This window comes from Acanthaster planci, linkage group LG03 (assembly GCF_054643075.1).
Source record: "Acanthaster planci isolate LZ-2023a linkage group LG03, COTS_SCS, whole genome shotgun sequence".
NCBI lineage: Eukaryota > Metazoa > Echinodermata > Asteroidea > Valvatida > Acanthasteridae > Acanthaster > Acanthaster planci.
Window position 1 is genome coordinate 23780326 of NC_141779.1, and position 24544 is coordinate 23804869.

Below are 24544 nucleotides of genomic sequence, written 5' to 3' on the forward strand. Positions count from 1 at the left end.
CACATCAGCAGCAAACTGATAAAAAGTGAAAGGGATCAATTCCCTGTGTTCAAGTTCCAAATGAATGAATCCTAGTACAGTCCATGTACAAGTTGCTGAATTCTGATGTAACAAAAGTAAGTTTTTGTGACAAATTTTTAAAAATATTTGACAAATGTGATGACATTTACATGTAGTCATTATAGTCATTTAATTAATAATTTAAATCAGTCATTTAATCCAAGTCCAGCAAGGGCACCACTTCTTATGCCATTCCCTCTTCCTTTCCAAAAGAAAAGCTCCAAAATTTGGGCAGAGCTATCATGAAAGTAATCTGACACAATGGTCCAAAGGAGATGTCAATCAGGGCCCCTCTTTCCACCAAGGCTGTACTTTGTTTGGTGTTCCTGTCAAATTCCTGAAGCACATTAACTAGGTTCCCTTCCTTGTTCACCTTCAGGAACATCAATGGCAGGATACATGAACGGACAGTGATGACTAAATCATAACCTCTGCCAATCTGATATGCTGTCCAAATAAACATGCATTTCAGCCCATTCCAAACAGTACTGTGAGTCAATAGTCCTTGGAAGTCTGCATGCCTATGTACACAATCAAGAATGGGCCTTTATGCAAGCCCTACTAGTTACCCAACATTCGAAATCATTCAGTACTTCCCTTTCCAAGTTGTAAAGTTTTTCATTACAAAATTGGAAAGGAGGACTATTTTAGGGCACAAAAGGGTAGACCAAATCATTACAAAATTTCTTCAATCTAAAAATTAAAGAGAAGGACAATATCAGGGGAAAAAGGAAAGACGAGACAGGGAAAGAAGAAACTTTTTTCCCTTTTGACAAGTTTCACCAATGAAATCAGAAAGTTTTTGGAGGGAACACAGATTTCAGCACCGGTATCTCCCTGGTACACACAGCACATCAAATGAGAATGTAACAGGACTCCCCTCCAACAGAATAGGTGTGGGCAATCAACAAAACAAGAAGAGAAAAGGACCTGGCCTTATCAAGGGAGCTCAGCTGGTGCCCCCCCCAAGAAAATATGCCCAGAGTCCCCCTGGTGCTCATTAAAGAGAGATGAACAACACAAACAATGTGGCCCTAGGGTGTACCTTTAAGCATGAACAATAACATATCTCTGAATACAGGGGGGGGCAGTAGCAGTGGCTGCGAAGCAGCTGACCAGGGCCGGAAACAGTCAAGCCTCTTTTGGAGGGTCTTCTAGTGGAGGAAGGAGTGACTTTCTGCACTGAGAAACAGGGATGACCTGCATGCACATCAATGCAGCTAAGGACTTCAGGAGAACCATGCTATTAGTTCTCACTAATAGCCAAAGTTGTAAACACGTAAAAACTACAAGTAAACAAGTGGAAAGCTGAAACACCAACAGGTTTCAATGACATAATTCTTTTCTTTAAGTGTGATACTAGCTACTTTCTTGAAAGTTTCAGCATGAGTCATGATCGCCCTTATCCCCCTTGATGCATAGTTTATATCAGTATTGCACCAGAGGCATAATACTTTGTCCAGCTTCTTCAATTTCCGAATGAACTCAGAGAGAGAAACTCTTCCAGATTTTGTTTACACCCATTCCCACCGCCATGGGATTTTAAGGCCTTCGTCAATCTCCTTTGTACGTCCCTCTCCTTCCCGATGAATAATGTCTTTCAAGTTGTGTCAGTAATGTTGCAGTTCTAACTTGGGGCAGAACTCGAACATGTAACACGCTGATGATGCTGAACCGCACCCAAGAACATGTTAACGTAAGTACATGTACCACTAACGTATGTACTACTATAGAGGAATGAAAAAACAGTTTTAATATAAAAATAATACGTGACAGGAGAAGATAAAATAGTAAGGAAAAACATGTTTTGAAAATTTCATTCCAGAACATTTATTGTTATAATATGCGATACTTGAACATCAAAATAAATTTCTGAAGTACTACAGTATGTCAGAAAGTGTATTATATGTAAATATCGGCACTTAAAATGTCAATTTTCCATGGTTGGAGTTCAAGCACATGTACAAGACTGATCTTAAAATTAAAGTCGCAAAGTCAAAATAAGAAAGTCGAACTTCCGCCAGAAGTCGGAAGAATCTCATTCCTGACCCAACCCATCCTTACCTACAGAACAACCCCTACTTACAGATGAATTATGATTTCCTACTGTATTTGGGGGATCTCCATCAGAAATGATACAACTTCAGCACAAACTGCTTAACGTGTCCAAACAAAAAGATATTGAAAAAAATGCACCTATTGTAACTGTTTTTATCAAAAGGTCTCGCAAATAAATTCACTGCATGTACATCTGCATCTTGTACCCCGCCCACAATTAAGTCAAATGCTGATCACTTGATTCACTGAAAGCTTGTGATAACAAGAAAAGGTCTACGCAGACAGACCGGAAAGTATCAGAAACAGCTTATCTAGAATCGCCTTTTTCAAAAAGGACACCCTGTTGGCCTCCTTGTCTCAGAAAAATGCTACGGGGGAAATCTGCACTTTGCGCTGACCATGCCTCATCCTGCTGCGCTCGCACCCGAGCCAAATGTCATGTTTAGCTGACATTCAGCTTGCTTTCTTCTCCCAAATAATCTTGATCATTGCGTTTCCTCCCTCCTTTATGGCGGGCCCACTGCATCCGTTTCCCCCACTTGCTCTCGTCTGACCTACATCTGGTCCGGGACGGACGCTTTGTCACGGTCAAAAATAGCCGCCGTGATATTTTTGCAACACTCCTTCGCAGAAATGCCAGGCCGGCTAAGGCCATTGTGGGAATTTCATCAAAGCGTGAAACATGCGTTCTTTATTCCCTCATCCCCTCGTTTTTCGTTGAATCTGCATTACGTTATTTATAAACTGACCACATCAAAAAGGAAACAGTCTTACTAGGGTATGGCTAAAAAGGGACCAGAGGTCATAAAGAAAGTTTTTTCTTGAATCAAGGACATTAAAGACTTCAGCCACTTGTCAGAAGTAGTTCACCCTCTGTAAAAAATACAATGAACATGTAAATAGAGAAATGGGCTAAGACATCATAAATGAATGAAAATACAATGTAGGTCATGGAAGGGTACATTCGGTGAAAATGAATGTACTCATGTACTTGTACTCAGCATACATGTACATGTAATGCTTCAACATAGTTTAATTAGTGTAACCCTAAACCCCAGTGCACTAAATACATTTTATAGGAACCTTCCTGAGCCTTCAGTATCGAGCATGGTGTAGTGACCTACACGTAACTGTACATTCAACGCATACAGCATCAGCCCACTATAAGTTGACACGGACCGGGGACCACGGTTCTCATAATATTCTAAACCCTAACCACCCTCAATACTCCTACCAGTAAACCCTCTGGTTAGTTTTGGAAGATTTTGGATGAATGGGGATGAATGGCAAAAAAAGAGTGGCTGATTGCAGAAGGATGTGTCAAGGTCTTGGTTTGGACCTTGTGGGCTTATGCTCCGCATACACGTAAATTCATACTGGTACATGTACCTCGATTGTCAAATCATTCATGCTGCTCCAAGATATAGGTGTCATTCACATTGCCAATACTTAATGGCAGGAATTGCCAGAGGATTTTGAAGGACTGCGACAGGCGTCACCCCTCCAAGAAGCATATCCATGAAACAAGGGAGAATTTTGGAGGTTTCAGGTGAACACATTTGGGGGAGGGGGGGGCAAGGCGAATGATGGATTCTGTAGGATTGAGGATGTGCAAGAGCAAATAGGGCCTTGGGGTTAGGATGGTCTTTCTCACATGTCCAGCCTGGGAACCTACCGTAAGTTAAGGAGTCAAATAAAAAGAACAGTGAAACTATCCAATTTGTTGAGTCTTATAGACTATGAAAACAGAACAAAATGCAAATGTGACAGAATAAAACAATACAATGATGCATACAATATTTTTTAAAAATGTTGTTCACAACAATCTATTTCTGATCAAGGTTTCGAATCACTTTGCCTTATTCAAACATTCCTTTGAAGTGATATTTTGGAAACCCACACACTGTGCATGTTGGGTCTAGTGAAACAGGAAATAACTGTTTACCAAAAGTGCCAAGTGTTCTTTTCTGCAACAAAAGTAAATTCTGTCAAGGTTTTCCTTAGTTCTGCAAACAATGAAGGTTGCCATGGTTCAATCATGTCACACTTTTGCACACAGGGCTTTATTGAAAGCATGTACTCTGACACAATGCACATAAACCTACGTAACTTGTATTTTGCACGAGGGCTCTTTGGCAGTTACTGGCCCGCTTCAAAACTAAATTCCCGCTAGGCCTTATATTTGTGAGTAATATTTCTCACGAGGTGGGATTTTCTTCCCCGTGTTTATCAAGTTGGCCTGTAGGGGAAATCAGGTAAAGAACCCTTTTCTTCAACAAAAATCAAGGGGATTTGTTGATACAATTGACAGGAGAGAGTTCTATTTCAATGAAATTGAGAGGATGAATAGAGACAGGAAGAGAGTTCAATGGCATTGAATATAAAGAATTTTGAATAATGCTGGCAGGGTGTTAATATTACACCCATTAGTGTACATCGTAGTGGTAGTACTTTTTTGAAGGATGTTTCAAGTGCAGACCATTGAGGAATACCAGCTTTAAATATATCCCATCAAATGCTGTTTTAGAATGGGACCAACTGTACACACTGCAAATATACGTAACATCTGTATCCTTCAACCATAGGGGAAGAAAACAGATGCTTGTGTGTGGAGAATGTCTGCTATTGCACAACTCTGCAGTCTACAGACCTACTTGGTGAAAAGACCCATACAGTTTATATTCTTCACATACATGTAAATACCTTTCAAGTAATATTTTTCTTTCCAAAATTGTAAAATTCAATTGTTTCTTGTAAACACAGGATTTGTGTGTGTGAGTTTGTTTCTGCATTCAATTGGGGACCCTGAACAATAGAGGACAATAAGGTCCCCGATTGACAGAGGGTCCCCGATTGACAACTGTGTACAAAACATACCGGTGGTCTTCTAAAATAGTTTAAGTACAAACAAAAGAGGAACAATAGGGGGTCCCCAGTTGCAGGCAAATACACACTTGTGTGTGTGTGTTTTCTTATCCAGAGCCCTGTTGCAGCCAATAACTACAATATCTAGCTACTACTGCAACTAGAACTCCAATGAATCAGCAGTAAATACATTTTTAATTTACTTTTCTCAAGGTACACATGTACATACATGTACACATGTACTGGTGATGCACCCTAATCATACAGTAAATGTACATGTCAGTTGGTGAAATGCTTCAAAAAGAAGGGTAGGCATACATGTACATGTCTATTACTGAGTGCTTCTCAAGTCAAGAATTGATCTTAATATAAAAGGTGCATACAGGCTGGGCCTACACAAGGCTACAGGTTTTCAAATTTCAAATGGCTGCTTAAGCACAAGATTTGCTTAAGCCTGAAAAAAAAACCTGGTAATAATTTATCAGTGGTACTACAAGAACACAAGCAGCACTAACAGGCAGCATGATGACATCACCCCCCCTCCCACAACAGTCAGCTGTGGTCTTGTAACAGGAACAGAACGTGACCACATCTTGGTGGCCACATCCCATTAGCAAACAAGCTTCAATAGGCTGATTAAACAGACTGGCTCATTAAGTCAGGAAGGCCTTATCCTTCAGCAATTTGGGAGAGTCAATATGGAAATCAATGAGCGCCAGACACATTGGATATTGAGGTGTCCTCAAAGATATAATATAGATATGTAAGGTTACAAGCCCACGAATACGTGTACATGCAAGATCATCTGTACAGCTCAGGTACATGTACATGTATATCATTAAGAACATGTAATGCTCTAGGGATAGCATGAAGTTATATTTAGAATTAAGATAAGTGAACATATGTGTAGCACTCACTTGACTATTTCTGGATATACATACATGTAACTCTCAGTTCAAGCATGGATGAATAAGAAGGGAAACCCTTTTGTACGTAAAGATAATAGTGGCATGGTTGTTATTTTGTGAGACACTGTTACTGTGACAACATGCATGTCATAGTTTGAGTCCACATTGAAACAACCTTCTCAGTTGTCAACCTACTTGCACAAATACCCTAGAGTACCTGAAAATGTTGGTTTCAAATTTCACAGGGCAAAGCAGCGAGCATGGGTTAGCTACGCAAGTGACCATCAACAGCAACATCTGTGAGTGGCAAAACGTACATGTAATGTACAAGTAAATAGTGCAGCGTATCACCAAGTAACCTGTTACTGCTGAAGAAACTCTTTGCTTTGCTCAGTAAAATTCTGTGCTCAGAAGCTCCATAACATTGGTTTTGGGAGAGACTGGACAGACATGCAAATGCCCATCTCCTACATTTTGGACCAAGAAATTAAAGTTTCTCATTTTTATAGTGCACCTTCACTGAAGCACACAGTACATGTAAATGGCTGGCATACAATCTAACTTCTAAAAGCAATGTTTTCACAACATGACCAGTGGTTACATTAAAATACACACTTGAAAAAAAGGTGTCCTTTGAACAGTAAACGCAAATTCTTGAGGAGCCCATTCATCACGTTCAAGGGAAGTTGCATCATAAAGACCTCTAAAACTCAGACCAGTCTCAGACAGTATTGATTATTGTTCTGACGTACCTACTGCATAAATGTATATAGGCTTTACTCTGTCAATAGATATCCTTGTCTAATCTGGCCCCCCCAAGGATTTTTGAGGGCAGGGTCAGCCCATAGCGCAGACAGGGGCACACACAGGGCAAGGTCTCTGGTGAGTTGTCTGGACAGCTCCAGCCCCTGCTGGCTTTTGATTCCCTAAATGGTCTGCTGATCGGTCAGGGCCAGTGGCACCGTTGGTGGGGGATTAGATCACCATCAGGTGCTTGTTGTTAATTGGATGCCCCAAGGACGAGGCAGGTATTCTTTCCAAATCTGTGGGCAGGACTAAATAAGCCATTTGGAATAAAATCTGGTAAACTGAGTTCTTTAAATTCATGTGAACATAACATCGTGAATTCTCCATACTACAACCACTGTTGCCATATTCAGCAAGGTATGAGACGCAGAGAACCCCCCCCCTGCTTTGTGTTGGTCATTGTCTCCCAGGAATCTGGGGAATTCCTTTCAGACATCTTGGGGGATGTGTTAAGTAACAATAGTCTGGAATGTGTATAGGGATTGAACAGTTGGGGGGGTACCCCTTGGTCTCATTTCTTGCTGGGTATAACTGTTGCTACACCTAGGGATTTGGGGCAAGCTTTTGTTTAGTCACATAAGAGATAAGAATGGCACAAAGGAGCCAGTCCATTCCAGGGACGGGTGGTTGCTATGCAAAAGCTTGCCCCGAATCACAAGGTATAGCAAAAGTGTCTTTAGTCTGGGAGATTCAAATTGTTATGTTTCTGTGCAATCAAATAAAACAGTGTACCAGATTTTATTCAAATTTAACTCGCAAGTGGCTTATTGGCAGGCCATTTGGAAAGAAGTCAATCCTTAATTGCATACTTCTAAAAACATTTTTAACACTGAAATGTGTACATGTATACATGTACATGCAGCTCAGAAGACAACAGTTCAGAGATTTTGTCAAAAAGACCACGGCCAGGTTTTGGAGCAGAATGAGAAGTACAGAAATATCTGTCAAACACACGAACCCATGTAAAAATATATATACATGTGTATGCACAATTATGGGTAGTATGATCCAGTGTCTAATCATAGAACAAGGATTTTACATAGCCACCTGGCCAACTGTCTTAAAGGCAGGCAAAGCCAATTTTGGAAAGACAGGTTTCCTTGTTCAAAATTTACAAACCCCTATTTTTTTAGACAAAAGTCTGCAACACTGGTGATTAAATCGTATTTTCTTCCAAAATACTAGGGTAGAATGGAAACATGGCCTCATTTACCAGTAGCACCTGGGGGTGTCAGTTTCAAAAACATTTTTTCACTTTGGCTAGGAAGGGATAGGCAGATACCTGTATCTTAATCCAAGACAAAAGCCTGTCTAAATATACATGTCATGTCCATCACTGTAACTTCATTCACGGAAATGTTCCAATTCCTGAAACTCTTTGTGCCAAATAAACAAGTCCCAGACAATAAATCTAAATCTCTGAAGCAATAAAGGAACTCAGAGTGGCAGTATTGCCTGGACTTCCTGTTATACTTTCAATAAGTGGGACATCATCATGAAGATTGTTATGCCATAAAATGCCATAAAACACAGCTTGGTAACATTCACGGGAATGAGTCAAACTGAACACCAGGGGGCTCTCTTCGCAAGGCTGCATGTACCGGTACCAAAACAACATTTCTGAAAGAAAAAATAGATTTCCAGGCAAACATCAAGCAACAGAGGGCGGCATAACAAATCAACACACCTACCATGGTGACCTTTTCAGCAGATTTTGGGCTACATTTGACAGAATCTTTTGGGGGAAAAAATGCTTTTGACAGAAAATTTAACAGAATGAGTATTTTAAGCAGATTTTCAGCAGAACTCTGAATAAGTTCAGAATATTATAAGCAAAACCCTTTACCATATTAGATGTTTCAAACAAGTTTTTTTTAATTATCCATTTTTTTGTATAAATGAAAGTTTTCAAACCCATGCAAGGTGGAACAGGCAGGCCAGTCTGTGTGTTTTTCTGGTGCCCAGACGTCACACTACAGGGTAATTACCAAAACATTAATTTTCCCTAAGCCTTAAATGATTAACAGCTGTTGCATGTATTAATATCCATCTGCATGTAAGGATACCATACATGTAACTTGTATAAGGCAGGTTTCTCAAGATATGGACCATTAGATAATGTTCAACTTTGGGGGTTCATTTCTCCTGAAGTGAACAGCAATGAATGAATTCCCAATGTCTGATGTATGAGGGAAGTCATGGCTGGTATCTGGAACAATGATGACCGTGTCCATCTTTCAACTTAATTGGAGTTAATTAATCAAAGTCTCGAACGTCAGCATATTTGACGGACGTCAACAACCTGTTGAAATCCTAGCCAATAAAATTTACCGAGGAGTGATAATCCCTGCGGTTATTTTACACAGATTACATGGTGAAAGGTGATAATATTTATACATATTAAAACCATAATCACGAAATTAAAAATACCTCTCACAAGTAATAAGATCCCTTAGTCGGCAGTCGCAAATGTCATTCGATTCTGTCATTAGTGTCAAAAAATCAACTGCAAAAAAAAAAAAAAAAAACCAGCGAGTAAAATCCAAATCAATGTACAACACAAGCTTTAAAAAAGTGCAAAAAACCGCCAAACCATCATCCTTTTACGACTGGACCAACCACACTTACTTCAAGTACGTTTCCGAAAACTGCAGTCCAAAATACTGGTAGTGGCAATTTTGCAGCTTCCGTCATTCTCTCACAGTGCCGTTAGAGAAACGTTCCCCTGCATTGTGGCCTGTTTGACCTTTGACATCAACCCAGATAGTGACCCTCTTTTTGCATTTAATATTCATGAGCCCCTCCAAGGAGTGGCGATGCTCCACGATTTTTCTCTTCGGACCAAGGTTTCTTGAAAGAAAATTGGTCATTCTGAATGACGTTCGAAAAAAAAAGACATCCGAGACAGAAAATACAATTCATGATGAAAATCTAATGCTCAGAGTTGTTAATTTTGATTTAATTTTCAGTGGGGATATCTCCAAAATAAGTGGCAAAATGAATGTTGCACAAGGAATTTTCAAGCACTACATGTGACAGTATTTTCGGCATTCTCGCAAGGAACACACTGTAGTCATTATAAATTTTGGATGCAGCCAAACTTAAAGATAATTTTCAGTGGTTGAAAGGTAGAGCCAAACTTTTCTCACCATTTTCCATCAATTTTGTGCCCTTTTTTTGCAGTTTATATTTTTAGTTATATTTTAGGTGCTTTAAAATACATCAGTCAAAAATTATACTGAATTCTCCTTCTTCTTGAGAGAAGTTTTGAAATCAAGTCCTCTGGTGTAAACACTTTGACATAAAACTTTAAATGAATTCAACTCCATTTGATTTGCACTGGTAGCCAACCAAATGTCCACCAAATGAGCACAGTGTGCCTAATTATCCCCAAATAATCATTTTTATAAATCTGAAGGTGCTAATTTGTATTTTACATGATCAAAGTCACTCTTTTAGAAATTTTGAAAAGTGACATCCGGAGTTGCATTTTGGTCCATTTTATGAAGAACATGCCATAAAATGAATACCATATCATGATTGGGCAATTACTCAACATATATGCATGTGATTCCAAGTGTTTATAATGCATTTTGCAACTGCAAAATGTACATGTAGGTTAGGTTTGGCTCAAATTTACAAAATAAATGTGCTGCATACCCATATCTGTTCATTTCTTTTATGGCATTCTTGCCTAATTCATGTTCAAGTATCAAATCCTTCCAGGGTTCAAGCTCACTAATTTGAAATGGAAGCCAACATTTCTAGCTAATGTACCAGTGCATTTACATGTACACTGTAGGTTTAGTTCTATTAAGATTCAGTCCAAAAGTTGTGGCTAGAGTTGAGAACATGATGGTCAGTGGATAACCACTGGCTAGCGACTGCAGCCACTTCCCATTGATGTGTGTGTGGTACCCAACCACGGCCACTTGCTTCCAGCACGACCTTAAACACTGCCCTCATTCATTTCAGCAGAAAACATGTGAGGCCACAATATCTAGACACAGTAGGTACATGTACTCAACTTGAGGAGCATCACTCAGAACAGAGCGGGGGAGGGAGGGATTGCTCCTATCAACTGCAGAAAGCTTTAATATCCAGGTTATCTGCTCTTGCAAGTCATTCCACTCTCTTGCCAATGTGCATAAAAGCTTTTGAAGAACAAGATTTTTCCCTCAACCTAGGACCCTTATCTTCCCAAGGTTTAGTGTAAATGTAAACCACAGATACCGTATGTTGAGTCTTGACTGGTTTTTCATGATGTCAAGCATGAGGAAGCAGGCTCTAGGTGTACACCATACACATGCAGTGATGCACAGAGTGTGCTCAAACCACTGGCAGCTGAACAAGTGGCCACTGTACTTTCACAAAGGGAACTGAGTACATTGACACACAGCGTCCACTCAGAGTGGGCAAATAGTGCAAGCAGGTTCAACCATACAATTGTCAAAAAATCAACCCCAACCATTCAGACGCCACATACGGTAGATGACTCCACACAGACAACCAATCATAATTCAATCAAGAGGTAAAATATTTATGATCCAATCTAATTTACAGCTTGCAGGCCTGGCTTTGTGGAGATTCCCTTTGTGGCGTGTCAACTGAAAAATAACTTTCATCCATTTCCTAAACAAGCTGCATATCTTATTTTTAGCAGTTTGCAAACTATAAATATGTATGAAGAATTCAAAATTAGCACCTGAATTTTAAGACTGACAAAGGCTTAAGAAAAGTCTACGACTGCAATGAGACTAATATGTAAATGAAAATCTGCACACAAGTACAGTGACATTTTAGTGTAAATGAGTAATTTCAAGTGCCTGTGTTCCTATAAATTACATTTACCAGTACTTTGTGTAAATGTGCCTCATGAAATCAATTTCCTCTCCACTGACAATCAAAGCAGGAACCTTGTTCCCCCCCCCAAGAAAATGCAAATGAAATGTTAGACTGCACTTTCCTTGCCATCTAATGACCCTTCCAGCCTCTGACAAGAGTGGCTTAGACAGGCACTAACCACCCAGCCTAACAAATCATCGTTAAATTTCCGAAGTTCATTGTCCGAGTAATTGATCGCTCGGGTGAAGCTATTTCGAAGAGGTGATTAGGTTCACTTGGCTGCCCACTTAAGAAAAGCAGCAGAACCCAAGGCATCCAAACTACTACAAGTACATGTACTCGTAGGAACATGTACTTGTATTACTAAACGGACAAAGTTGCCACAAGGAAGAATCTAGCATCACTAAGTGTGCCTGCCAGATATCAGTGTCTTTAATTTCAATGTGTTAATACACGTACCTGCTCAACATTCTGTCTTCTGGCTATAATTGCAATGTACAATGTTGCCTAAAATAACTTAAACATGACCTGCACGTACACGATTAAAGAAAGCAATCTACACAAAACCAAACATCACGGGAGAGAACGACATACAGTAATCTGGAAGCACTACCTCCGAATGAAAAGTGCAGATACATGTAATTTGGACTTTTGCCCTGCCCAACGTGTATATGAACACTGTATACTCAGTATTTGCCCCTGAAGGCATGTGAAAAAAAAACAAGCATACTTGGGTGGGACTCGAACCCACAACTTCCTGCTTACTAGTGCAGATGTCTTAACCACTCGACCACCAAACTTGCCAGTGTTGGCTGGCTGGTTTGAGTTAGATGTAGAAGCGGGTACCCCGAACAACTAAACAAGATGTCTGCACTAGTAAGCAGGAGGTTGTGGGTTCGAGTCCCACCCGAGTATGCTTGTGGTTGTTTCACAAGCCTTCGGGGGCAAACACTGCGTATGCAGTGTTATAATACATGTCGGGCAGGGCAAAAATTTAAAATTAATTCACATCTCCCCGACGCAAATCCATCCTTGGAAATACCTGTACACGTGTATGCATACATCCTTACACAACTACACCTGTGGGGTATTTCCTTTGTTCTCGTGTACAAAACTCCCACACAACACGCACAAATATTCAAATCACTCCAATTTAAACCAAATTTAACTTTCTTGGGTTGAAATTTCGACCGTATGTTCCTTATGTAAAACACTTCAATTTGCGACAGATTTTTGAGTTATTTCCAAATATCAGTTTCGTGAAATTCTTGTGGGGTACCAATTTTGGTTGGTTTTTACCTTGTGGGGTACCAATTTTGGTACCCCAAAAGGTAAAAACTGGCCTTGTGGGGTACTTCCCATTGTTCTGGTACCCCACAAGGTCCCATGTATAAGCGCACACATGCACACATGTACTGTAAATGCAGGCTGGATGACCATAAAATATCATCCCTTTAGTTCTGTACAGTAGAACTGTGGTACATGTATTTCTCCTGAATATGTACATGTATGTGCACGTACATGTACCAGTACATGTGATGGATGTTTATGAATAGCATCTTTCATCAGTTGCTCTGGAATAGTTGATGAAAGGTGAACGACCAAAAGAGTTGAAGCCATCTCTTGCGAATCATAGTCAGTATTTCAGAACCTGTTCTCTTAGCCTGAATTTGTGACAAGAAAAACGAACGACTTAACCCTCCTATGGTTTTACAGCACAAATGTGCACTAATGCCTACAGTCACTGGTGAGCATGTAGTTTCTGTATGGAACTCAAACATGCACAGTGACTTCAGCATAGGAGGGTTAAATTAATGGTCTTTGTCCAAATGTTGCGACAAAGAATATGGAGTGAGTAACTCCGTGTATAATGCATGACTGTTCACAATTGTGATTCATCATCACTGTTCCGGTGTAAGAGAAATGATAAACGCTTATGAAACGCAAATGCACACAGGGCTCAAAGAAAGTTGTTCCTAACACATCACAGTCTAATGGTATTAAAAATTAACACTTTCCCTCTGCCAATAATGAATTGTTGCAACCAAGAAAATCCATCGCACCTTTATTATGAATCATGTGGTTGGCATTTACGCAGAGATGACATCTATTTGGCAAATACATGTACTATCTCAAGCATACACCCACTACAAAACACATAAAAATTGGCTTTCATACAAAGAATAGTTTTAAAATGATTGTAAGTCGCTTGTGCACTTAGCCGTTTGTCAGTTTGGGAACACATGTTATCCCTGGAAAGGAGCAATTTGTGTGAGTGTTTGGGTCTTCATATCTTTGGCCTCTATAATGCACCTGTAAATGTGACTACACTGTATAGTAAATTCCAAATTTTACAGCATTCCCCCTTCCAAATACACGTACATGGGTAATTCCAGAAATTAGGGGTTAATTTTTTTGATGTCCCTGTCACATCTGACATGATTTTCTAAGTTGGGAACACATTTTGTAATTTCCAAGAGCGATGAATTAATGCAAATTACCTGCCAAACAAACAGTAATAGTTTGAAATCAATTCTGGTGATATTTCCATGCCAAATAGCAAAGGTCAGATGTAACAGAAACACAAAAATGTCACACTTTTGGAACCCTTATTTCTAGAATTACCCACATGTAAAAAGCTCTTTTCACATACCAAGCAGTTTTCCCATGGACTGTGTACCAGGTACATTCCTTTCTGGTTTTGCTCTTGTTAATAGCGTGTTTTTTTTTTGGGGGGGGTACATGACTCAAACTATCAAGGCCCAGAGACATGTTAAATGGTTTCTGTTGAAGGGCTCCTAAGTTTAGATACCGGTACATTTGTAATGTACGAGTACATATTGTACATGCACATGCACAGTGTGAATGAAGTGCTTACACTGACTGGCCATCACTGAATGAACCCTGCAATGGCCCTGTAGCAAGTCACCCTTCACTGAACAGTTGCCTGCATTGAGACCTCAAAATACATGTGACTACATGTACATCCTGAGGACATGACGTCAGAAACTATCTAGGCATAGTTTTAATTTCGCCTGTAGCATTGTACATTGTATTTTGCTCACAACCGAGAAACATACTGCCCTGAATGTTTAATGCAGTTTTCCTCAAGTAATCTTCTGGATATTCCAGAGGATTAAAGTACATTTGTCTCAGACTTACTTTTGTCTCAGACTGATTTTCCTCCGCTTTCCATATTCGGAGATGGGCATGTTTGAAACCACAGCGAACAAAAACTTCCTGATGTCTACATGTACATGCACAAATACTACTTAATTAAGAAAGCTTGCAAAATTATTTCCCCACTCACAGAGAAAATCTGTGAAAATCTCTTCCCACTTGTGAGAAAAAGTGTGAAAATCTTTCCCACTTGTAGGAAAATCTGTGAAAATCTTTCTCATTTGTGGGAAAAAGCGTCAAAATCTTTTCCACTTGGGGGAAAATCTGTGAAAAATATTTTCTCACTTGTGTGAAAAGGTGTGGCACACTTTTTCACAATTTGTGAAATGAAAAGGAATTCCCTGGGAAGAGAAAAAATGTGAAAAGATTTTCCCATTTTGGTGTTAACTTTCAATCGCAATGTTGTACATGTACTGTATTTCCAACACACTGCATGTGTAATGCAAGTGGCTTCCAGTTTGGGGCAGGACGAAGGAAGAGTTCGTTAGTTACCACTGAAGATGACCATTTTATTCGAGTCCACACATCCTCATACAGACTTGTATTAATGGTAAAAAGTCATGAAATGTACTGGTACACTGTTCATGTGTTATTCTTAAATGACTTGATCTATATAGCCTTATTACTTTAGATGAAGGCACAGGTGCATGTACAGGTGCATGTACATGCATGCAGGGCACAGTAAAAAGTGTGCCTGTAAGGTTTTACTGTTGGTTCTTATAGTGCAGCACGGATATTACGCTCATGCATACATGTACATGTACATTATACACATAGGGAGGAAATGGTACATGTACATGTACAACTATACATGTACATGTACTGGTATACCGGTACATGTGGGCAGTCTCTACAATCCAAAGCATACACTTACGTGCCAAGCAACTTGTACGATGTATGTACCGTACATGTACATGAATGCCATGTACTGTACATTGTACGTGTACATGACTCTGAAGTGAATTCTTAAACTGCATTCAAACAAAACAAATGTATCTACGTGTAGTTATAGCTGATGTACTAGTACCGACATGTGACGCATCCATCGATAGAGGTAAAAACACCCCATCTTGTCAAGGGTATTCAGATCATCTCCCCAACACACAACGTCTATTACAACATGTCTACATGTAGTTTGTAAAGTCGTGTTCAAAATGAAACACCCGCAACTTGGTATGCCACCGTCAAGCCCTGCATTGCTGATAAAACTTTGTGTCAACTGATGACAGGACAGTATCTAAAGTAAAGTTCACAAGTGCAGGGGTAGCAATGATACACCTTATTCAGAGGGGTTAGTTACATGGCACTACAGAAGATAAATGGATGCATGCATTCTCAAGTGTTTTTGAATCAGTGCGACCCGACAGTGACATTACAGTGTCTGAAAGTTCACTGGGGTTGCGGAAACTTTGCAAATAGTATTCATAGCTATTCATCAAATCTAAAGAAACGGCAAATGCAAAACACTTCTTACAAAGTCTGAAAAAAACACCGTTTTAAAAATATGGCAGTGCACAATGCATACACACATACATGTACATGTAGCTTTGATATATGCAGACTATTTTTAAACTACAGCGACTAACCCTAAAAAATTTTAGTGGTATACATTTATGGGTAGTTTGGGAACTGGGTATCCGATTCCACTGATGGGCGGGTACCCAAGTGCCCATAATCATTATTAAAACAATAACAAAAACATAGTAGTCAAGTATTTTCCAACGAGTCTACTTTTCTATTAATAAATCAGCAATAAGGCACTTACAGGTTGTACATTCACATGGCAAAACTTTTGTAACGTTTGGTCTATGTCTTTACAGAGCGACATACAGTGCATAATCGGGGGCTTGCTTTCACTTGGGTTTTCCTATGTGCAGTCACATGACCTTTCTTTCAGCAGTTACACTCACATGGCCTCTGCAGAGTCAGTGACTGGATTGCATGCTAGCAGGCTACAATTGGGTACCTGGTAGCAATCAGACGAGCTGTACATGTATTACGGTTACAGGTTGGTTTGTGAGCATGACAAGTGATTCTAGTATAGAAAGACCAACGTGCACTAAGCAAAGCTAGCCAGCCTATGGTAAGTTGCATGTGTAGCGTGTCGTGACTGGTTCTTTTCGTTGATTCATCTGCAATCTAGACATTGAGAAAATTGTCGGTAAACAGACTCAGAACATATTTTTCCCATCATTTTTTTCAAACAATTATCAGCAACTAAGTGAAGAAAAGGTTGCTTGCCTTTCTGAATGCAATTTCAAGGGATACAATTGACAAAATGGAAGCAGGTCCACATGTACCAGTAAATGATAATCAGTAGTAGTAGGGCTGCTGATACCTGGATACTCGGCACGGCCCTGAATAATGCCATCCCTTTTCAACATCATACATAGCACTCATGAAGACATAAATAGTTTTATTGGAATATGAGTAGTATGTACTGGTACATGTATCACCATTGGGATAGTCATCTCAGCTCCTATTTTTTTTCTTAAAAATACTTGCAAGCTTATACCAGCCACACCTCAAGGAATACATATTACTCCCGCAAAATCCTCTGTGGTTAACTTGAGCTCTGAAGCTTGGTTGCTTGAATATCACTTGCTTTGCCCAAATACCTTCCTGTATACATGTACATGCATGCACAACTAATGAAACCCACCTGGATAGAAAGTAAACAGCCCCACAGTGCTGGAGTTAAGGTCACATGCCACACATAGGGTCAGGGTCCAGGTCTTAGTCCATTTGCCATATAAAAATGGAAATGATGTACTGTAGCAGTACATGGATGTTCCAGTACTGCACAGCTGTACACGCCACGTTTTTGCTTTACTGGCTCCAATCCAAAAGTGGCTTAAGTCTGCAGCATGGTGGAATCAAAGGGAGCCACTGACCTTGAGTCACGACTCGAAGTATGAAAGTACATGTACTGTACATTATGACTATTGGCACCAGTACCAGCAATTCACTGGTGGGAACAGAGACAGCTCAAATTTACGATAACTGCTACACGTTAATCTTGTCACAATTATTTTCAAACAACAGATGCTCTTCTACATGTACATGTATAACGTCAAACATCCCGTAACTAGACACTGCAGATTAATTTCAACTTTGAAAAATATTATGCATGTTTTTCCTACTGGTATATATGTGTGTACATGTACACATATAAAGTACATGTACAGTAGGCCTACTATGTACATGTACCACAGTGCATCAACAATTAACATTTTACAATTCTTACATTTCTGGATGAAACTGAGTTTGATCCTGCAAAATTTCCCTATTTTCCACTTCCTTTAATCATGGGAACGTGTAAAAAGACTTTCATTTCATCTGCTTTCCATGAAAGAATTTCATTTCTATCTGCCTGCCATGTCAGACAGACAGAGAAATTATTGCAAAAAAAAAAGTACAGTGAAATCTTAGCAACTTGAACCTCAGGGGAATGGATAAAAACCTAAGGTATCCAGATTTGGAGTCAAGTCATACCCACTCATAAAAGCATGTGTACAGAACATACATGTATATTTTCACATGTGCACACTGTACAGGTACAGTATGTAACCATACTTGCTCCATTGTGGCTACTGACAACTGTTATTGAGGTTACTTTCCTTTTTTTTATTTATTCTAATGGTGTATGCTCGTCATATCACCAGTGTACTGAAATTTTTAACGTTCTCAAACCATGAACCAGTGTGGCACATCTTTCTTTTGTGTCGATTGGTCTATCCTGCCTATACTAGAGTGCAATGCTCTGTGCATGGGATTTTCACTTGGGTTTTGCTATGTTTGATCACATGACTTTTCCTTTTGCAGTCACATGGCCACTGCAAACATCAACGATTGGACTGCTGGCGTACAAGCTACAACTGGGCCTGTGGTGGCAATCGGGCTTACCTGGAAGCCAGGATTTGTTGTGGTTATAGGGTGGTACATGTACATGTATACATCACTACTCGATCACATTGACAGCATGCACGCAGTGGCAAAAGACCAAGTGCCCCTGGCAGTAATGACTCATAATTAAAGTCTCACATTCCTTATACACTTTTTTCAAGCATTTCAGCAGCAGTTTCTTTGGGAATTGCCTCACAAAAATTTTGAGGTTAGCAACTGTACCAGTAGCACTGGACATTTCAAGTTATGGACATCCATAGATATATTTATTAAGCCTAGTCTTTAAGCGGCAAAGAGGTGCCGATGTATCATTGTCTTCAAGATAAATGGAGTTTCAATTTTTCATATTTTAATTTTTCACGATTTTACTGTGCTTACACAAAAAGGTTTTTATAAAGTAACAATCAGAGCTGCAATAGGTACACGTGGATGCACCACGATTTGCAGGCTCCCATTGGACGATCACTGAAGTTGCATGTTAACTTCCGGTTCCATGTAAACAGTAATCAATGTACGTATGTGTGTACAAGTACATTGAAATCTATGTGCAGCGCACACAAGTCTCCTATTGGAGCCATATGTGACCCACCATCCCAAAACCAGGTTTAAGTCGGTAACATCATCACCCTCAAATAGCAGAACTTCCACTGTTCAGATTTTCAGGGGAGTGTTACAGCTATTACTACCCATAAGAAGCTTACTGCAGACAGAATTTGGATTTAACATGGATCACCTTAAATTGTTAAAAAAAAGAGCTGAAGGAGAGGAATTTGCCCAAAATCACAAAGACTGACTTCAGCCTGGTTTTGGGAAGGTGAGTCACATATAGTGACAAGCTGATCAGGGTTGCTGTCTGGACAACAGCTGTCACCTGACTTTACTCTACATGTATAACATGAAGGTATACAATGTACAGTACATTGCATTTGAAAAATAATGCTGGCAAAGGGAATGGGAAAAAATGCAAAAGGAATTTGCATTCGCATTTGGACCACAACTTTCCCCCCCCCCACAACTTTTCCCCACTTTTGGCACACTTTTCCACAATTTGTGAAATGAAAAGGAGTTCCCTGGGAAGAGAAAAAACGTGAAAGGATTTTCCTATTTTGGTGTTAACTTTCAATCACAATGTACTGCATACGTGTAAGGACACAATACTGGCCAACAAAAATGGGACACATAGGTAAAAATTCAATCTAGTGAAAAGTGTTTAATTTACTTTTAAATTATGACAATGGACCACCCTCTATCAGAAAATAGCAATGGGAAGATAATCGGCCCAAGAAATTTTCTTCTGTGCAGTGCTTTCTGTAGAGGGGGGCCTCATAAGTTAACGTTGGTTACGGTGTCCACTTTGCAGTCAACCATGCAATAATAAAAGTCAAAGAAAAACAATGTGGAGTTGTATTGTTGTGGTTAAGCTTTTCCTCCTTTCTGAAAGTCATCTTTAAAAAAAATGTTAATTGTTACTAATTTTACGATATCTTAATAAGGTGGACACCGTAACTAACGTTAACAAGTGTACTTTTTCACACACAACAATTTTAAATGATTTGCAGTTTGATGACTTGAGGAAAACAGCTGGTTGCGAAGCTTGCAAGTACTTCAAAGAGGACATTATCATTGACAACCAAAGAACAGATACCCTCAATTTCAAAGATCTTTGTCCTGTAGTTTAACGTTAGTTACAAAAATGACACGGACACCAAAAATTTCGAATCAAAGCTAACATTTCATGTGACAAGTTTATTATGACTTGCTTTACTGGAGCCCTCAAGGTAGTTGCCTCACCTTCAGAAAATTGCCTATGTTACTATGTGCAGGTGTTAATACATGCACATGCTTTTTCATTTCTTGGGAGCATCTCTGTGATCTACATATCTGATAAGCCACTTCAGCCTATTTTTAAATGCCCTACATGTATATGCATGCAAGAAGGTTGCACATGAGCTTCACAGAAGTTGAAATCTTTGACATTGTGAACTTAAGTACATGTATGTATATTTAAATGTGCACCATTTGCAACATTAAACACTTCTGAGGAACAAGTAAATTGAGTCAATGACTATTTTATTTTTCACTCTAATCTTGTTTCTTAAAAACTGTATTTCATTATGGAGGCTATACACTGACGATCCCATCTGAAGAACATGGCACATCTCATTAAATGAATTTCAAATGCGACTACAACTATATCCCCTGGAGTGAGCTGGCGATCGGCAGGCTCTTGTGGGGTCCTGAAATTACAGAAATGGCAACAGGAATGGTTGAAATCGAATAATCTTTGATTTAATTACTACTAAAGCTTCTTTCACAAGGACATGTGAATCTACAGACATATAATCTTATCCAACCATTGAATCTTTTTCTCCTTTCTGGCTTCTGAAATAAGATAGAAGAAAAATAAAATTTAAATAGAACAATTTTTTAACATAACCGGCAGTGGCTTGATTTGTAGAAACATAAAAAAAAACTCTAACAAGACCCCAGGGGTTCCACAAAGGCAAGTTCCCCTATCTGTGTAAACATCACTTGCCTACGTGTTACATCAACTTCGCTCCATTTACTTTTAATTCACTGCGAACTCGCCCCCATACTACTGGATGACAAATGGGGCGACTTTTAATACGAATGGGGCGAAGTCGAAAGTGCCGGTGTGTAACGAACGTGAAACACTGATGATTTCTTGAACTTGGCAAGGCTATTCTTTAAGTTTGTTCATTTTTGTGATGGACTTTAGCTTAAAAAGTGTAAATTATTTGTCGTTTTGCAATTTCAAGCGGGACTTCAGATGTTTACTATTTTTTTCTTCCGTTCGTTAAACATGGACACGATTCACACGAAACCCTCCAAGCGGTCCGCGACAAAGCCCAAAAATCACCCACTGACTATCCATTAAAATCTTCCCTTTTACAATGCCATCTGACCTCTTTTCACAAAAAAATACAGAAAATAAAATCTATTTAAGTTGATACAAACCTTTTGGCTGCTCTTTTTCCGGATATTGGCTGCTCTTTTCCTGATTGTTGGAGGGAAAGCTGTCGCGCGCAGCAACTTTCTCCGTTCGTTACACAGAGACGCGAAAGCGGCGCGCGGTGGACACGGTGCTTAAAATAGCTTTATCTCGGAAAAGACGTAATCGAGCCTAAAACAATTGACCTTTAGGTCATCCATGCAGGGTACCATTGCACGTGTACGACCACTAGTCAGACTGCGTTGATCACCAGTTAAAACATGTGGACATTTTACGTTAGTTACAAAATGGACACGAAAATTATCGCGATCGATATGCTGATGTTTTCTCATCCTCGAGGGTAATTATGGTCTAGCACACATTTTACACGATGTTTATTAAGCTCATTTCGAATAAAAATGGCTTTTACAGGTAAGGGTGAGGCTTGTAAATGATGATTCTGGCCCTTTTCGTCATGGTATGGTGTGGTGGACACGATGTGAAACGAACGTTAACGCAGGTTCAGCTGCCATTTTGGAGCGTGGATTTATTTTATTTTTTTTTTGTAAAGGGCCAAAATATTACTTCATTGCTTAACTCAAAAAATATGACCATTGTGATAAAATACGTGAGCTATAAGTAAAGTAGTTGAGTTCATTAAATTTTGTTCAAGCAATGTCCCATTTTTGGGCGCCATTTTGAACTAAAATTTGCTCTTCAACGTGAATAAAAATTATAGACTCGCATTTACACTGAATTATTTATCTTTATTTATCTCTCAAATACATGTACAACTATAATCTCAAGCAAACATAGCTTGAAAATGGTTACATCATCTGATAAATTAAAGTTCATTTTTTGCATCATGAAAGTTGGCCAGTATTGTGACCTTACACATACACAAAACTTTGCTCAGTGTGCAGCTCAAGGTCCAGATGTCTTGCATGGATACATGTACCAGTATGCATTACAATTCATTACCAAATCAGTATGCAAATCATGGCAAGCTGTTCATACTAAAGATAAGAAACAGTGAAGAAACAAAGTTACATGTATGTTGGCCTCCTGCCTACACATATTTAGGTTCCATCTTGAGCTAAACTAAAGACCAAAGTACCGGTACTAGTATTCCTGCACAAAATGTGTACTGACATGTGGGCCTACGTGTATGTACACACGGTACCTGTACACATGAAACCATGGACTCTTCTGGTAGGGATGGAACAAAAAATACCATCCAGACGACAGAACTTTCAAGTCTCAACTTCAACACCAGAGGATACATCTGAACAACCTGGAGTAACCTTCTTCAAGAGCAAGTGACCCGGCCACATGGCCCACACCATCTGTTTGGCTAGGGAGCCACACTGTCTATGGGATCTCCCGGCCTTTAATGATCACAATCCCGAGAGGGTCCCCAAGCCATGCACCTGTGTCCTGCGTAGTGGAATGCACTTTATGCAATTGCATGTACATGTGTAAGTCCTTTTCCCACTAGAGAATCTTACATGTACATGTGTATGTACGTACATGTATTAGTAGTTACAGTAGTTGTCTTCATCCACCAGCTTGTAAATTTCTTCTTGACATTAGCCCAGTAAAACACTGAATTCAGAAACCATGTTATATAGTAAACCATTCATTCAATTCATGAGTTTTTTCTCACTCACAATTACATGTAGATGAACTACGGGTACATACAGCCTTACAGGTACCGGTACATAATTTTAAAAAAGCTGTAAATAAAAATCTCAAAAGTTGCACAGGCTTTTTTTCTTTGCTATAATAAGACCTTCTTCACAGAGAAGCTGTTTCCAATCTCGTTCCCTCAACCAATCATATTCGATAAAATTTGTTCAATGGGGTGGTACCAGACTACCAGCAATTGGGGCCCATGTCTCTCTTTCTTTTTTTAATACCTGTGGCTTAAAACATGATGTAGATGGAATTCATCACAAATTTTACATTAGAGTCAACATAAACTGACATGAATTTATTTTTACTCACAGGCTTGCAAAATGAAAGGCTCACCTCACTTTCAATTCAAGATGGCTGAGTGGCTGACAAACAAATACAGTCTATTGAGAAGAAAGCTGTTTACTTTTCTATAGATATTTGTAAGCTGGGGTGCTGTTATCTAGGGCAAATTGTTCGTACAAGAGGAGGGCAAGTTTGCTGAAAAGTTTGCTGTGTGATGGATGAGATCTGACCCACAAAAAATGCTAGTGTTATTCATAGTATAACCAGTTTACAATTTTCCAAGTAAAAAAACTTTAGAATTTTGAACAAAAAAAATTCACCGGACAATCCAAGGCCTTGTTAACAGTAAACTCGCAACATTCTGCACTGATATTGCCCCATTTTGTTGGCTAATAAATCCTTCACACAACAGAATCACCGGAATTTCCGTAGGAAACAGGAAGGAATCAACTGGATGTACAACAACACTGTACCTAAACCACTGTCTTAGAGGAAGTCTGTGACTGGAATTAAGAATCCCAACTACATGTACATGTAACTCAGGTAGAATCTTTTATGAATTACATTAATATACTGTAATCCCCAAGGCCTTTCTACTCGGAATCATCCTCAATCCTCCAAAATCCTCCCATTTTTGACATGACTAATCACATTCAGCCTCAATCCTCCAAAATCCTTCAGCAATTCCTCTGATTGTGTCAAGGCAGTCTGGATGACATTTTTGAGCAGTGCGGTTGTTCTCAAGAAATACTGGGCTGAATTCATGCATGACTGAGCAAGCACAACACAAGGCCTAACCCAGGATGTTCACTCATGGCATCCTTTGCAATCAGCCATGCACCTTTGCCATTCACCCTCAATCCTCCAAAATTTAATCCTTTTCATAAATACATGTACATGTACGTACATGCACATGTAGATGATAACTGTTCCTAAAGTGGAGGGGACAAAAAGAAAGCAGTTCTTTCTGAAGAAATAGAAG

The 24544-nt window shown here is 39.4% G+C and overlaps 1 protein-coding gene across 2 annotated transcripts in view; it reads right to left on the reverse strand.

Moving 5' to 3' along the window:
- The window catches only part of LOC110989403 (retinoic acid receptor beta-like), a 91374-nt gene that overhangs the window by 55251 nt on the left and 11579 nt on the right, over positions 1-24544 (reverse strand). Inside the window, exon 1 of one of the 2 annotated variants that reach the window (XM_087134600.1) lies at positions 17386-17404. The exons of the other annotated variant lie outside the window; for it this stretch is intronic. The gene's annotated coding sequence lies outside the window, so the exon portion shown is untranslated. Of the gene's footprint in view, positions 1-17385; positions 17405-24544 lie in introns of those variants that run through there. 2 annotated transcript variants of the gene reach the window in all.